The sequence below is a fragment of the Podarcis cretensis genome, assembly GCF_951804945.1.
Source record: "Podarcis cretensis genome assembly, chromosome: 3".
Lineage (NCBI taxonomy): Eukaryota > Metazoa > Chordata > Lepidosauria > Squamata > Lacertidae > Podarcis > Podarcis cretensis.
The window spans coordinates 52459039-52474980 of record NC_137172.1 but is presented as its reverse complement, the minus strand read 5'-3'; the positions used below and the strand labels follow the sequence as shown (position 1 = coordinate 52474980).

Genomic DNA, 15942 nt, shown 5'->3' with positions numbered 1-15942 from the left:
TTCCAGCTGAAGGAGCTCACTTGAGGAGATGGAGCCACCATGCTGATTCCAGGGAAGGGTGGCTTGGTGCAACCACACCAGATAAGTCAGGCAATGTTGCCAGTGCATCTGCACAGCAACAACTACCCCTCCTGGTAACAGCAACACACCTTCCAGGAAACTAGAGTCCACTAGTGGCTCCAGACTACCCAAGAAAGCTGTTCCAGATCCCAGTAATAATCAGTCTCCCTCAGCAGCTTCTATTTGCATTTAAAAAAACTGTGCACACATAGCGCCACATCCACTTCAGCCCTCAGAAGCCCACCGTTATGTGTTAGAGCTTGGTTTATGCCTGCAGCCAGAGACCTCTGACTTTGCTGCATCCTTAACATCATAGGCAGGATGCCCTGCATGGAACAGAGCCAGATGAGGTGCCTAAGTGAATCCCATATACAACATGATCAGCCCAGGAACTGCTCAGCCCTTGGACATCCGGACCTATGTGAATGCTTCCAGGAATTTGGGTGTTAAGGAAGCAAGAGCTGCCATCAAACTAAGCTGTCCTGGGAATGCTGTTTATACTCCTCTAGTTAAATTCTACATGGAAATGAGATGCTTTAACCAAAAGCTGCCCTAAAATATTACGCTAACATTTTTTTTTAAATTTATGCTGATCTCCTTAAGGCCACAGTAAGGGTTTGTCTGCATCGCGAGAGACATAAGATGAACATCAGATGGCTACACTGATTTTTTATTTTAATTTTATTTTTTGCATTCTAGATGTGACACTTTACAGGAGGCTACCTATCTCTCAAAAGTCTCCAGATGTTTCAGCTGTTTGTGGGTGCTCGGTTGCACCATTTTGCAACAATGCACTGGTTACCAGATGGGAATAATTTTGGGTGCTGGTAAATACCTTTAAATTCGCAAATGCCTTGGGCCAAGTTTAACTGAAGGACCATAGAAAGGTCAATTTCTGCATCCCAACTAAACAGACGCAAGACTGTTTGAGATGTATTACATATTCTGTGTGATTGCACCAAAACTGTGGAAATCTTCAGGAAAACTGTTTGGCTCCTTTTGTCTCTATTCTACCACCTAGTCCACATTGCTTATATTTTGACCATCTTATATTTTGCTTGCCTGGTTGAAATTTTAGCAGGTGATCTTGCCACTGGAGTTGTCTAATCTTAATGACAAATAAAGAGGCGATTTTATTGAAATTCTTATTATTATATTATTATGCTTTTTTATAATAGTGCAAGCACTGTTTTGACAGTGGAAGGATAGGATACACAAAATAAATATTGCACATTTTTTGAAGAAGTTAATGTTGTCCTGCTGCAGTAGAGACTACATTCATTTTAAACATTTGCTTCATTTAGCTAATGCCTTCCTGTTCTCATAGATGGCTGATTTCAGACACTACTTTTAATCTCATATTTAAGCTGAATCATTCATACTTGCAAATATCCAGTAATAAAAAAGCAGTAATATCTGAACATCAGATATTCAGCCGAGTCTCCTTGGATTATTTGGAGCACACAAATCTAACTAGTAATAAGTTCTATGTATATAAACTATTTATGTCATTGAAGTTCATCATAAACAGCCCCTAGTTCAGTATATGAATTTGTCCAGTCCATCATGTTTGGCTTTATTATGAATCAAATCCTGTTCTTCTCCAGCTCAGAACGCTAAGAGAGATTCTGTGTGTGCACCATCAGCATTCAGCAGACCATCGTTCAGTCGTCTGCTTTGTTGCATGTGCAGAAAAGCAGGATTCAGGATGTCAAAATTATACGGCATGGGCTTGTTAATATAATAAAAGACAAGGAGAGGAGAACTCATTGTGATGTTATGTATGAATTAAGTGCTGTTGGCCAGAGATACTTAAGAACCACACATGTCCTTAGAAAAAGTCAATTTGCTTACTAGCAGATTATACCCTGTATTTACCAAATACTGTAAAGAATTACAACAGCAAAGCTTTGATCGGTTGCTCCAATCTCCAGCCTTCATCTATTCTTTTCCTGTTGTTACATGCAAAGCAGGAAGGTTTTTGCAGTCCCCCTGCATTTTTGCAATTTCTAGAAATCCTAGCAGGGTTAATAAATAATATCACCTGTCTAAATTAAACAAAACTAGGGATATACGTGCCCCACGTAGATTGGAAATTTATGTTGGCAGACTTTCATTGGGTTGAATAATCACAATGTAATGCATGTTGGAGCCTAGTAAGTATTTTGTCTCTGTAAAACACAAGTGTTTTGTATGTACAGTGGTACCTCGGGTTACAGACGCTTCAGGTTACAGACGCTTTAGGTTACAGACTCTGCTAACCCAGAAATAGTACCTTAGGTTAAGAACCTTGCTTCAGGATGAGAACAGAAATTGTGCGGCGGCACAGCAGCAGCGGGAAGCCCCATTATCTAAAGTGGTACCTCAGGTTAAGAACAGTTTCAGGTTAAGAACGGACCTCCGGAACGAATTAAGTTCTTAACCCGAGGTACCACTGTATACAGCAAATCATTTTAGGATAATCCATAGTGGTACTATAAAAGAGAACACCCCCTCACACACACACACACACACAGATATTGTGGCATTCTATATACTTCAAATGGTTTACACAATTACATTTTCACAAAATTAGCAAACAGAATTATTTTTCCTGTCAACTGGGAAGAAAGCCTTTTAAATATGCTTATGTAAAAATAAGTGTGGCAAGTCAAGCATTCTAAGTTTAGTTCCATGATTTTACAGTATCAATGAACGTACATGAATCTGCAGTGGATACACATAATATAGGTGCACAAGCTTTGTCTGCTCTCTGAAATGAGTACTTGTAGCATTCACTGGCATTGAGTGCCATGCAGACACTTGTTTCACCACTGCCCAGCATTAGAGCTGAGCTGACGCATTTGGAGCTTGAATCCTCCAGCCTACAAAGGACCAACAGCCATTGAGGCTTTGAAAAAGATCATCTGGACCATGCTCAATACCTTGGCTGCAATGGAAGTGAGTCGGAAATTAGGTGAGCAGAGCAGAGGCTAGGCAATCACTCGCTAATTAAACATTTGCAAATCTGAGGAAGTATGCTCATCAGTTCTACTTTGTTTCCAAATAAAGGTGTTGTTGTAACATAATTTACTTTTGTCCGCCATTACATGAGGTTTCTTGACAAGCAGCGGTTTTGAAACCATCACATTTGCACTGCGCCAGTGTTCTCCGTGAGCTTCCATGTTCACTGCAAGCAACCCAGTAGTGTAAATAGCACTTCACTTGCAGCTTTCAGGTCTCTGTTCAATGAAGGAAGGAAGGTTTTCTGAAAAAATTATTCACTTCCAAGCAACTGAAAAGAAAATAAACTGCATAGAAATATGCACAGAAGGTTTGGGTTTGCCTGCAAGTGACTGGACTTGTTTTCCCAGACAAATAGTTTAGGATTGGAAAGGATGGCTTTCATTTATTTTGATGCTGAAGGACTCTAATACAGAGGAAGAACGAAAACCTTCCAGAAGCCCCTTCAAAGCAAATGGTGGAACGCCATGACTGCGTCATTGTGAAAATGTTTGCAGAGCACACCAAGAACTGGGCTTGATGCAATGAAGACAGATGAAAACCCACATCATATCACCCCCCAGAAACACATCCATGGCGGAGACTGAATCTCCCAAGCCTTGATCGGCTTTGACGGCATTTTGATCCTCAACATTTTGAGAACAAGGACAACTGACTCCATATTGGATGACATGCATTCCCTCTCTTTCGGCTCCAGTCTCAGGTTTTTCACCTGCCAACAAGGCAAATGCACTGTCTCAATTCTGCCATTGGCAGAAACACATTTACAGTCCACGGGGGACACACAATCTCCAGCTTGCTCTTCACAATCATCGCTTGGACCACTGACCCCCCAACACACCCCAATCCCTCCTCTGCATTGTAATGACGAGCCCTTCGAGACTGTGCCTTGGCTTGGAGTGAAACCTAGGCCCCAGAAAAGCAGAATAAGCACCAAAAGAGAAAGAAAACGAGCAGGTGAACTGAAAGAACAAACAACTGCAAAAGTGCCTAAGAGATCAAAAGAGGGCAGGGCTGAACTGCTTTCCCACACCAGCTGCTAAAGTGCATGGCAGCTCCCCACACACGGGGGGGGGGGGGAATGCAGCAAAGAAAAAACCCACAACTTTCTCTCAAGTGCGATGCCAGTACAATATTTGCAGCAATCGGCATCTTGCAACTAGCACCTTGGCAGAGATGGAGGATTTGCCAAAGGAGGAAGTAAGGAGACCCTCCACCAGTCTTTCCCACAGAGAAATGCACTCTCACTCACCAGCTGCCCCCACTCCCACAACACCGCCAAACATACTGATCTCCACATAATATTTCCCCAATGCTCCAAAAACAGACTGAAAGGAGCACACCATATGCAACTGAAATTAAAGGGCTGGGGAGGGAAGAACGATTGATCAGCCACCCAGCAGCCACTCCTCCCATCACTTGATCAGCCAATCAATCAATCAATCGTCCCTTTTGTTTCCTCTCCTGCCTTTTCACCCTTCACTCCCAAAAGTTCAACAGTACCCCGAGACACACAATAGAAGTATATATACAATCACAGAGCCTGGACTAGAGGGAATCTGGCCTAAATTTGACAGTCGCCAGCCCAACTCAAGCAGCTGGTGGGGGATCTGATCGGCTCAAAGATGCATTCCTATGCTGGGATCCCACTCTTAATATTTTCCCCTAGCAGGCGAACCAGCTTTCCGCCCCCCCTCCTACCTTGCTCTTCGCTGTCCCCCAACTGGGTTTTGGGTTCCTCCTCGGGGAGGCCGGATCCTCCACCCTCGGGGGTTTTGCGTTTCTTCGACATCTGGACGGGGCTTGGGAGTAGAGTTTCCTTCCCCCCTCGCTCGCTCTCTCTCTCGCTCTCTCTCTCTCTCCAGGGAGATCGGGAGGGAGAAAGCGAGACACACGCGCGCGTAACACACACCGCCGCGGATGGAAAGGAATCGCTGCTTTAAAAGGGGGAGAGACTTTAGAGTGGCTGGAGAGCAAGGAGGAGGCAGGGTTTAAGTAGAGCAATCCTACAAATCACAAGCCCATCCGCGCAGCCCCACGTCGAAAGAGGGTTGCTTGGTTATGGGATCTGCTCCCCACCCCCCTCCGGACCACCATTATTATTATTATTATTATTATTATTATTATTATTATTATTATAGCCTTTTTCGGGAAACTAGTAAGTAGAGGTGCGAAATTCAGAAAGTGGCCAACTGATCATGGGCGTAACAGCAATAGGGAAGTCCTTCTAAATAAATATATATATATATTAGAGACGGGGTGCAGCGCGAAATGTTTCTAAATGAACCTCAATGAAGGTGAGGAGGACTTGCAGAGAGCGAGGAAGAGGAGGAGTTATTAGCCTGAGCCTCACAGGGCTGCAAGGGGCCCGAGTCGCCTGCAGGGGGGGCGCTTTGCTTTGGGAAGCGGCGTGGGGTGCGCGGAGCGCGAGTCCTAGCGGATGAAATTCACGCCAGGGGGCGGAGAGGGACCAGATGATCCTTCCAGCCGGAGGAAGGGGGGCAGTGAGCAGGAAAGCCGGATCGGGCGCAGGGCGCGTGGGAGGAGCCTGCTCGCTCCTCCCAGCTCCGATCCCGGATCCCTTCGGCTTGCTAGCGCCGAAGCACGCTGCCTAGGAGAGAGCCAGTCCCCTCGAAGGAAGTTGCGCCGGACTCTTAAGGAATCGTTGCGGGCAGCCGGCGCTTCGCAGCTGGCCACCAGGAGTTCACGCGCAACTCGACTCTTAAGCACGCGCGCTCCCCGGTTACGGAAGGTGGAATCCCAGCAGTCGGACAGGATCTGCGTCCTGTCCCGCTCTCTCCCCACCACCACCCGCACCTGCCCCAAATGCCTCTGTAACCCTTTCCACTCCAGGCTGCCTCGATGCAAAAAACGCACGCGCTGCTTTGGCAGAAGCTGCCACACTTTTTCTTTCTCTCTGTCTCTTTCTCCCCATCTCCCCACCCCACCCCGCCAGCCTTTGCGGCTTTTCTACCACCTGCTCTGCCCTGCGAGGTTGCTGCGTTCTCCACGCCGCCTCCCCCCCCCCCCGCCCCCGCTCTTCACGGACACTTACCCTCCAAAACTACGCAGCGAGCTTGATCTCGGTTGTTTCGCCCTCTGGGGCAAGTTTGAAAGAAAGGGGTTCAGTCCGGAAGGCAAAAGAGAGACGAAATCGGGGAGGACTCGCCACAGAAGTGGCTGGAAGTTAAGGTCCCCCCACCCCAATTCCCAGCTTTTGCTGGTGCAGACAGTAAGAGCAGCAGGTGCCCCAAGGGAACCTGGACGCCCCAAGGAGGGAACCCCGCGCTCGACAAGTCTTGCTTTAAAGACATGTTGGCTGCTTGGTTCCCTCTCCATCTGTTGCCCCGAAGCTTCTGCAAAGCCCTTTTGCAAGGCAGCCACCCCCAAATCGACAGAGTTCATGATTATTCTTTTTCTCCTGGAAGAGAGAGAGAAAGAACTGGGCTGGCTGATCCCTCTTCGGTCCCTCTGTTAGCGGGCTGCTGGTGCCCAGGAGCTCTAGGCAAAAGACTGCGCGCCTGGCTGGAAGTTGCAGAGTTTTTCTTGAGCGCGAGAAGGGGGCTGAGGGGTTGGCCGCATCTCACGTCCAAGAGGAGGCAATGACGTCTGTAGCTCCATTGCTATAACAGCGCCAAGGCTGCAATTGGCATTTATTGAAATGATAAGGGGCGCTCGGGCGTAAGCAACCTGCACCCTTTCAGCAAGAGACTTGGAAGCCGAGATGATTTGCAGCAGCGCTCACACCCTTCCTAAAACAAACGTAAAACAGTTTAGAAAAGGCTTGGAGTTGGGGGAGCGGGGGGGGGGGAGAGAGAGAGGGAGAGAGAAGGAGAGAGGGATCTCTGCAGTCGCCGACGCTTCTGTGGAGCCACAAAAACACACGATTCCTTACGAGAGACCCACAGCCGGCTGAGAACTTGAACCTGATGAGGCCGAAATGAAGAGAGGCTGAAAGTGATCCGACGCCCAGAGCGCCCTTTTTTCTCTTTCCGGGCTGGGAGATAGGGAGATTTCCCCCAATATTAAAATTTAGCCCTTCTATTCCCAAGAGCTCAAGAGACTAGAAATCCAACAGGTGAAGCTTTTCCCCATCAAGGAAGCTGGTCCCTACTGAATCTACGTCACGTAGTTTGCCAGGAGGAACGGCGCAGCAGCGATCCCCAACTGCCCCCCCCCGCGCGCCCCATATTGTGATCAGCTAAATGAGGGGAAGGGGTGTAAGTAGCTCAGAAGGTCTTGGGTTCGATCCTCGGGTTTGGTTGGGAAGGTCCCCTGCCTGAAATCCCGGTGAGTCACTTGCCAGGCAGTGTGGGCAATAGTAAGCTAGATGGGCCAAGGATCTGACTCGGTATACGGCAGCTTTCTTTGTTATAAGGAGCCATTTCTGGCTACCAATGGCCCCGTTTCTGGCTATGGATCTGCTGCTGCAGCATGGTGAGAAGGAACGTGGCGAAGCTTCACAGGTGTGTGACGCAGGTGGAGACGCTTCCGTTACTCTGTGTTAGCGTACGTGTATGTGTACTTTAAAAGGCATCGCAATTCTAAATCCACATCCCTGGACGCACTGCAGAAATAAAGAACACACACGTGCCCCCACCAAATGCCATCTCAGCCAAGAAGAGGGAAACCAGAAAGGTAACCTCCACCCCCGGCCGCCCCACCCCCTCACCAGGTCCTTCGTCATTCCCAGCTAAAGTACAAACTCGCGCTCTCTCACGCGCCGCCGCCGCCGCTCTCCTGCTCTCAAAAAAAACCACAACGACAGCTTGGAAAGATGTTCAATAACCCAAAGAAACTGCCTGCCAACAGCACGCTGCTCCAGGATAGGAGCAAGCCCGGCCGCATCAGCGCTGCCCAGCGCTCCCATTGCACGTCGCGGAATCAAAACACGCACGCAAGCAGACACGCGTTCTCCACTGCAGAGCACTCCCTCCCCTGCCCCCCAAGCGGGGCCACTCTCGGGAATCGCTCCTCCGCCCCCGCTCCTTAAAATCCGGAAAAAGCATGGCATTCTGTTGTGGAATGCGTCCGTGGCAGGCGAGGGTCCATAAAGTCTAGGGGCTTGGGAGGAACACACACGTATCAGCCCTGTTCACGCTTTAAGAGTGCGACCCTAGACATGTCTACTCAGGAGGAAGCTCCATTAAGTTCGATGGGACTTATGTCCAGGGAAGTAGGCATAGGAAGGATTTTAGCCAAAGTCAAGTGTCGGGTTGGAGACCAGAAAGATAAAGCTACCTGCACTTGCATGGAAAGAAAAGGGCCTCTATATCACATAATTGTAGAGTTGGAAGGGACCCCGAGAGTCATCCAGTCCAACCACGTGCAATACAATAATCTCAACTAAAGCATCCATGACAGATGGCCATCCAACCTCTGCTTAAAAACCTCCACGGAAGGAGAGTCCACCACCTCCTGAGGGAGTCCCTTCTGTCGTGGAACAGATCTTACGGTCAGAAAGTTCTTGTTGATGTTTAGTCAGAATCTCATTTCTTGTTACTTGAAGCCATTGGTTTGAGTCCTACCCCTCCAAAGCAGGAGAAAACCAGCTTGTTCCATCATCCAGTGTCAGTCCTTTAGATATCTGAAGGCCCCAGTTTCAATCCCTGGAATCCCCAGGTAGAGCTTTGTCCCCTGTCTTAAACCCATGAAAGCAGCAGACAATCAATGTCAACAATACTAAGCTAGATGGTTTGACTCTGTATTGTTGTTGTTGTTTAGTCATTTAGTCGTGTCCAACTCTTCGTGACCCCATGGACCAGAGCACGCCAGGCCCTCCTGTCTTCCACTGCCTCCCGCAGTTTGGTCAAACTCATGCTGGTAGCTTTGAGAACACTGTCCAACCATCTCGTCCTCTGTCGTCCCCTTCTCCTTGTGCCCTCCATCTTTCCCAACATCATGGTCTTTTCCAGGGAGTCTTCTCTTCTCATGAGGTGGCCAAAGTATTGGAGCCTCAGCTTCAGGATCTGTCCTTCCAGTGAGCACTCAGGACTGATTTCCTTCAGAATAGATAGGTTTGATCTGATCTTGACTGTATTAGGGTAGCTTCTTATGTTGGAAGGGCAATTTGGGGTGGGCAATGTTGTAGGAGGAGGAATGCTTGGCTCTTCACGTAGGAAGCTTGGGGTCCTTGTCCTTCTCCCTGCCAAGGACCTAACTATGAAGACAGCTAAATGTTGCCACAAATATCGCAGAAACATGGATCCCAGGCAAAACCATCTTCCCTCCACAGCGTCTGGGTCATGGAAGGAAGAAAGAAAGCTAATAGAACATTCATTGCCCTCCAGCAGACTGCAGAATCCTGGATCAAATGTGTAACTACATTCCAGAACTGTAGATCCATTTACCTGCCACCTGCACCCAAGACATATACCCTCACCCTCTTTCTGTGCCATAAAGTGATAGCATTGTTATCCTTCCTCTCTCTCTCTCTCTCTCTCTCTCTCTCTCTCATATTATCATGCAGGCCTCATTGGGCAGTGAAGGCAGGTTGTACAACAGCAATGGCCAGTGCAAGTGAGTGAGAACGGAGGGACACTGAGAGGGAGGAAGTGGAGGTTTAAATAAGGACAGAAGTTTGCGTAATGCAGAGATGGGAGAAACCAGAAGGAAATTGGTCCCAAGTGATTTATACAATGCCTTCCTAAAGTATAGTACAGTGGTACCCTGGTTCCCAAATGGCTTAGTTGTCGAACAAATCGGCTCCAGAACGCCACAAACCCAGAATTAAGTGTTCCAGTTGGCAAACATTTTTTGGAAGCTGAATGCCCGACATGGCTTCCGTGGCTTCCGACTGAGTGCAGGAAGCTCCTGCAGCAAATCAGAAGACACTTCTTGGTTTTCATTTTTTTTTTTTTAATAATAATTTTTATTAATTTTCCAATTTTAAAACAAAACAACAACAACATAAGAACATCAACAAATACAAACAAACACACAAATATAATTTCTCAACCTCATTTTCATAAGCCTCCTTTCTCGGACTTCCCCAAACCTCACCCTTTTTGCATCCTTATTTTACAGTTTTTCAGCAACGCTTTTTGCCAATTTAAACTTATTATCTTTCTCAATTTCCCCTTAAATCATCAAACAATTTCAGCTGTAATTCTGCATCTTCCTTCCCCTTGACATTTTAGCACTCCTCAATTTTGTAACAGTTCTTAAGATATACTTTAAACTTCTTCCAATCTTCCTCCACCGTCTCTTTCTCTTGGTCACGATTCTGCCAGTCATTTCTGCCAGTCCCATAAAGTCAATCACTTTCGTCTGCCATTCTTCCAATGTGGGTAATTCTTGTGTCTTCCAATACCTTGCTAGAAGAATCCTTGCTGCTGTAGTGGCATACATAAAAAAAGTCTTATCCTTCCTTGACACCAATTGGCCGACCAGACGTTTCTTGGTTTTCAGTTGGTTTCGGGAGCTGAACGGACTCCCAGAATGGATTAAGTTCGAGAACCAAGCTACCACTGTATAACAACATAAGTACAAGAACCCAAGAAAACAAATTAATAAAGCATACACCCAATGTATTCTAAGCCCACTCAATAGAAAGAAGTGGAGCAGTGTGCCCTGTGTAGTACAGAGCTTAACTTTTTTCTCAAGGGCTTGGGCCCTTGTCTTGAGCCTCGTACATGTAGAGCTCCCCTAAGAGTACTGTACTCCAAGCAAGCTTGTAATTAAACTTGCAGTTTCTTTATACAAAGGCCACCCAAACAAGCATAGCAGGAATCAGAAGATGTAGACATTGATCTAGAGCCTTGATAGATTCATAGTATCAGGATTCCATCTGAGTCAGGGGGTGTCAGGCTGAGCTCAAGATTACTTCCTTAGCAGCTGCATTGTACTGCTGGCTCATGTATAGCTTATGCTCAACTGAGATAGTCTCCAGACAGGAAGGTGTGTTAGTCTATTGAAACACAAACAACAAAGAGTCTTGTAACACCTTAAAAACTTAACACATTTATTATGGCACAAACTTTCTAGGGCTACAGACCATTTCAACAAGTGCATGAAGTGTCACCCTAAGTTTTGGGCCTGGGGATTGTAAACAGTGAAATCGGAAAGAAACGAAATGCAGAAAAGTACAGAGGATGATAATTACATATTTAACTGTGGCCATTCACACACACACTAAACACACACACACTAAACAATTTTGTCAGTAACCAAGACATCCTGGTACAGGAGGCCAAGTAATACATGTAGTGTGATAAAAATCCATTGTGCTGATTCATTGCACAACTGAGAGCACTGAGGCTCTTGATATATTGTAATTCAACCATATCACATTCCAGTCTCTCTTTCCCTTTTCTTTGTTACAGTGTGGTCACCTTAAGGTTAGTTACAATGTGTCTGGGAAGGTTAAAGTGTTCCCCTTCTGGGGCTGTTGTTTTTTTAAAAAAACCATTGCAATTTCTTTTCTTTTTTTATAAATTTTTTTATTGAATTTTCAGTTTTTTACATTTCAAAATAAACATTTTATAAACTTTAAAATATCGTATCCTATCCTAAATATCCTTCTTCTCCTTCCATGGTTCAAATTACATCCCAGACATTCCTGCATATTTTACTATAACCATTCAAATCAATTTCCCACTTTTATATCATTCAAATATTGTTTGCTCTGTTGAATTTATCTTAATGCTGCCAGCGTTTTCAGCTGTGTACAATTATTTTCCATATATTCGCTAAATATTTTGCACTCTCCTTTAAATATATGTTCTTCTTACTCTCTTATTCTGTGTGTTAAAGCTTCAAGTTCTGCATATTCTAACATCTCTTTACATGGGATCTCGCTCACTTTCCATTTGGGGGCTAATAGAACATGGGTCACTGTTGTTGCCTACATAAGTAAACTTTTCTGGCACCTGTGAATTTCTGTCTGGGTTATTCCCAACAAAAAGGACTCTGGGTTTTTTTGGAGGGTAGATTTAAACATTTTTTTTTCAACTCATCATAAATCATTTCCCAGTATTATTTTACCTTTCTACATGCCCACCACATATGAAAAAAGTTCCTCCCATTTCTTTACATTTCCAACACATATCTGATTCAGCTTTACACATCTTAGACAACCTACTCAGAGTTAAATGCCATCTATCAATCGTTTTCAAATAGTTCTCTTTCAAAGAATAACACACGGTAAATTTCAAATCTCTTCTCCAGAGTTTCTCCCAGAGGCTTAGGTCTATATTGTGTCCTATATCTATTGACCAGTGTGGCATTGATGCTTTAACTAGCTTGTCTTTTGTTGTGTAATGGGATGTCTCTCCCTCTGCTTCCCGTGTGCACCCCTTGAATCTGTTCTAGGGGTTCCCCCAAGCTTCTGGAGCAGATTTGGGAAGGGGGTATGAAGTATGAGTGAGGAAAGGAGAAGGAAAGTCTTCTGCTGTGCAAGTGGAAATCAATGCATTGACACAACTTGTTACTAGAATACCATCTATTGTCATGCACATATCTATTCCAGATACTAAGAGCAAGATAAAATTACCGTATTTTTCTGTGTATAAGACTAGTTTTCCCCCCTAAAAAATAATATCAAAAATTAGGGGATGTCTTATACATGGGGGCGTCTTATAGACAGAAAAATACGGTAAATCACAGGCCAGATCTGTCCCCAGGGATGGTGGTGTGGTTGGGGGATGTTCCACAAGCCAGGTATAAAGAGAGCCTCTTAATGGATTCAGAATCAGGCCCCAAATTGTTACTCCAGACCCTGTGGCATGAAGTTGAAGGCTTTGCAAAATTCATACCAAGGCTGTGATTGCTATTAATATCATGAATCAACCAGGGTATTCCTTAGTTTTTTGTCTTCTAATTCTTGTCTCATCACAAGGCCCTTCCATAAATGCATCTCAATTTGCAAACACTTTATTTTAAATCAAAGGAGCTGGTGTCAGTCTGACTTACAAAGAGCACTTCATGACGTTATTTACTGGCTCGGCAGGACTGACTGCCCCATGCTTTAAAGGGCAGAAGATTTAAAAACCAGACAAGAGAGACAAACAGCAGTGCCTGGCAATCCCTGTTCTCAATTTAAGACAGTGCAGAGACGCATAAGAAAACATTCCGCCCAGGGGCAGATGAGGGAAACATTCAGACACAAGAGCTTAAGACTGAAAGATGATATACTACCTTGTGATGTTATACAGTGGTACCTCCAGTGATGAACTTAATTCGTTCCAGAGGTCCGTTCTTAACCCAAAACCGTTCTTGACCTGAGACGCGCTTTCGCTAATGGGGCCTCCCGCTGCTGCTGTGCCACCTGCACGTGACTTCTGCTCACATTCCGGGGCAAAGATCACTACCAGGAGCACCTACTTCCGGGTTAGCGGAGCTTGTTACCCAAAGCATTCATAAGGAGGACAGTACATAACCCGAGGTTCCACTGTAGTCTCCTTCACCCAAAGATTAAGATCCCAGAACTAAACACCTAAGGATGCTTTCTAATGAAATAGTTTTTTGCTCATTTCGGGCAAGCTGAATCAATATATCTGACTCCTAGGAAGCAGCAGCACCAAGGAAAAAATATATAAGAGGCACGGAAGGGGCAAAGTGCTTGCGGGAGGCAGCTTTGGTCCACAAGTCAGATTTCTGAAAGAGAAATAGTGGCTGATTTCACACTAATGATCACATTTTTTAAATTCTCTCTCTGAATGAAGCTCCATTGATTTTGAAGGGTGTGTAAGCACCCTTAGGGTTGCAGCTTGATTTTAATTTCCGAGCTATGATTCTGTTAGCCATTTGCATGTAGTTTCCTTCAATTAATAAGAGGGGCGTGTGTGTGTGTGTGTGTGTGTGTGTGTGTTGGTGGTGGTTGCCTGCCTGCCTGCCTCTTCTTTCCCTTCTCGGGTGCAACCAGTGCACCTGCCTTCCACCTGCTGATTCTTCGGCTGGTGGCAGCCAAGCAAACTGCCATGCATGGTACAGCTTCAGTCTACAACGGCAGCATTAAATTATCCTTGCTACTTGATGCCTCTTCCTAGAACAGGGATTCCCCAATTGTGTGCTGTGAGAAAGTAATCCAATAATTAAAGAATCCCATGAGTCTCTAATTCTCTCCCCCCCCCCACTTCCAGAGGAGGCCACCCACCACATCTGGCCTCTTTCCAGTCTGCTTTCATTGGAGGTGGGTGATTCTTCTATGTCTCTGTATTGGGTGTGATTAGGCCAGTCAATCACTCCTCATGCAGGAGGCGAGCACAATTGCCTGCCCTCAAGGGAACCATGCCCAGAAGAATGAATCATGCAGAAATTCAACCATGCTGGTGGGCTTCTCTAAGGGCAGGTTGTTCTTACTCTCTCACATTCTCTACAAAAGGAGAAGGGAGGACGTCCAGATATTGCTAACTACCATTCTCATGAGGCCTGGCCAGCATGGATGATGGGGGCCCAGCATCAGCTGGAGGCCCAGAGGTCCCTTACCCCTTCTCTAAAGCTAAGTCTTCACAGCATGAAAACGTGTGCTCTAAATTTTAAATTAGGAGTATAACCTTGGGAAATGATGTCCAGAAGGCATTTTCCTCCACTTCCTGCACCTGCTGGTGAAAGCCACTGGGACTTTGTAGCCAAAGGAACTTCAGTTCAGTTTGTTTCCATACATTTTCATTACATTTCACCTCATTTATCATTATTGTGGTGCTAACCTTAATACATAGCCCATACCTTATGTTTCTTGTGACTGTGGCCACATATTTGGGCTCTCCCAATTTCAGTAGTGCCCTGTGTGACACTAAATTTGGGGAAGGGCATCTCTCATGCTCTGTTCTACAGCGTTGTTGTGGCACCCCCTCAGCGCAGCACCCAGTGAGGCCGAATTGGCCGTGCTACCATAAAACCACCTCTACATATTTGTTTGCTGCATTTCCACAATTAGTTTATGTACCCATTTTGCCCTGACCCAGCTTGCAAAGCAACACGAGGACTGTGGAAGCTCCTTGTCCTGCAAGGAATGAAAAGCAATGTGGTGTAGTGGTTAGAGCTTTGGACTAAAAGCTCCACTCAGCCATGAAGCCCACTGGGTGACTTGGGCCCTGCCTCTGCTATTAGATGCCTGCTAAACATGGCACTATTCAAACAGGTCTTTGGAATATGAACTTATTTCATTTACTGATGTTTTCCTGTTGCTTTTAATGATGGTTTTAAAAAAAAATTGTTATTGTAATTTTGTATGATGTACACCGCCTTGTTGTACTGTAGTATGAAAGTGCAGTTTATAAATATCAAAATAAGATATTTAAATAAAAGACTTCACTTACTTCAAAATGTAGGAAGCCAGATTTGTTTTGTTTTAGGCGCCCTTTTGCTTATTCTCTTGAGTGTGGCTCAAGACGTCTGCCCTGAAGTCTTGCCCTGACAGCACCTCTGGGCCAGAATAAAGGTAAAGGTAAAGGTACCCCTGCCCGTACGGGCCAGTCTTGACAGACTCTGGGGTTGTGTGCCCATCTCACTTAAGAGGCCAGGGGCCAGCGCTGTCCGGAGACACTTCCGGGTCACGTGGCCAGCGTGACATCGCTGCTCTGGCCAGAGCCAGAGCCAGAGCCAGAGCTGCACACGGAAACGCCGTTTACCTTCCCGCTGGTAAGCGGTCCCTATTTATCTACTTGCACCCGGAGGTGCTTTCGAACTGCTAGGTTGGCAGGCGCTGGGACCGAACGACGGGAGCGCACCCCGCCGCAGGGATTCGAACCACCGACCTTTCGATCGGTAAGCCCTAGGCGCTGAGGCTTTTACCCACAGCGCCACCTGCGTCCCTCACAATACACATGGGCCAGAATACACATTCATTATTCTAGAAAAGGTTGTCTGTGCAGGCCTCCCTGCACATTCTAGAGAAGCATGCAACTTAACAATTCCAGGAAACTCTTTCAGGGCCCA

General features: G+C 46.0%; 1 long non-coding RNA gene across 1 annotated transcript in view; it reads right to left on the bottom strand.

Moving 5' to 3' along the window:
• Positions 1-6788, bottom strand: part of LOC307213793 — a 47194-nt gene extending 40406 nt beyond the window's left edge. The window contains exon 1 of the long non-coding RNA XR_013837692.1: positions 6119-6788. This is a non-coding gene — a long non-coding RNA (uncharacterized lncRNA). The remainder of the gene's footprint in view (positions 1-6118) is intronic.
• Between the last annotated feature and the right edge of the window lie 9154 nt (positions 6789-15942).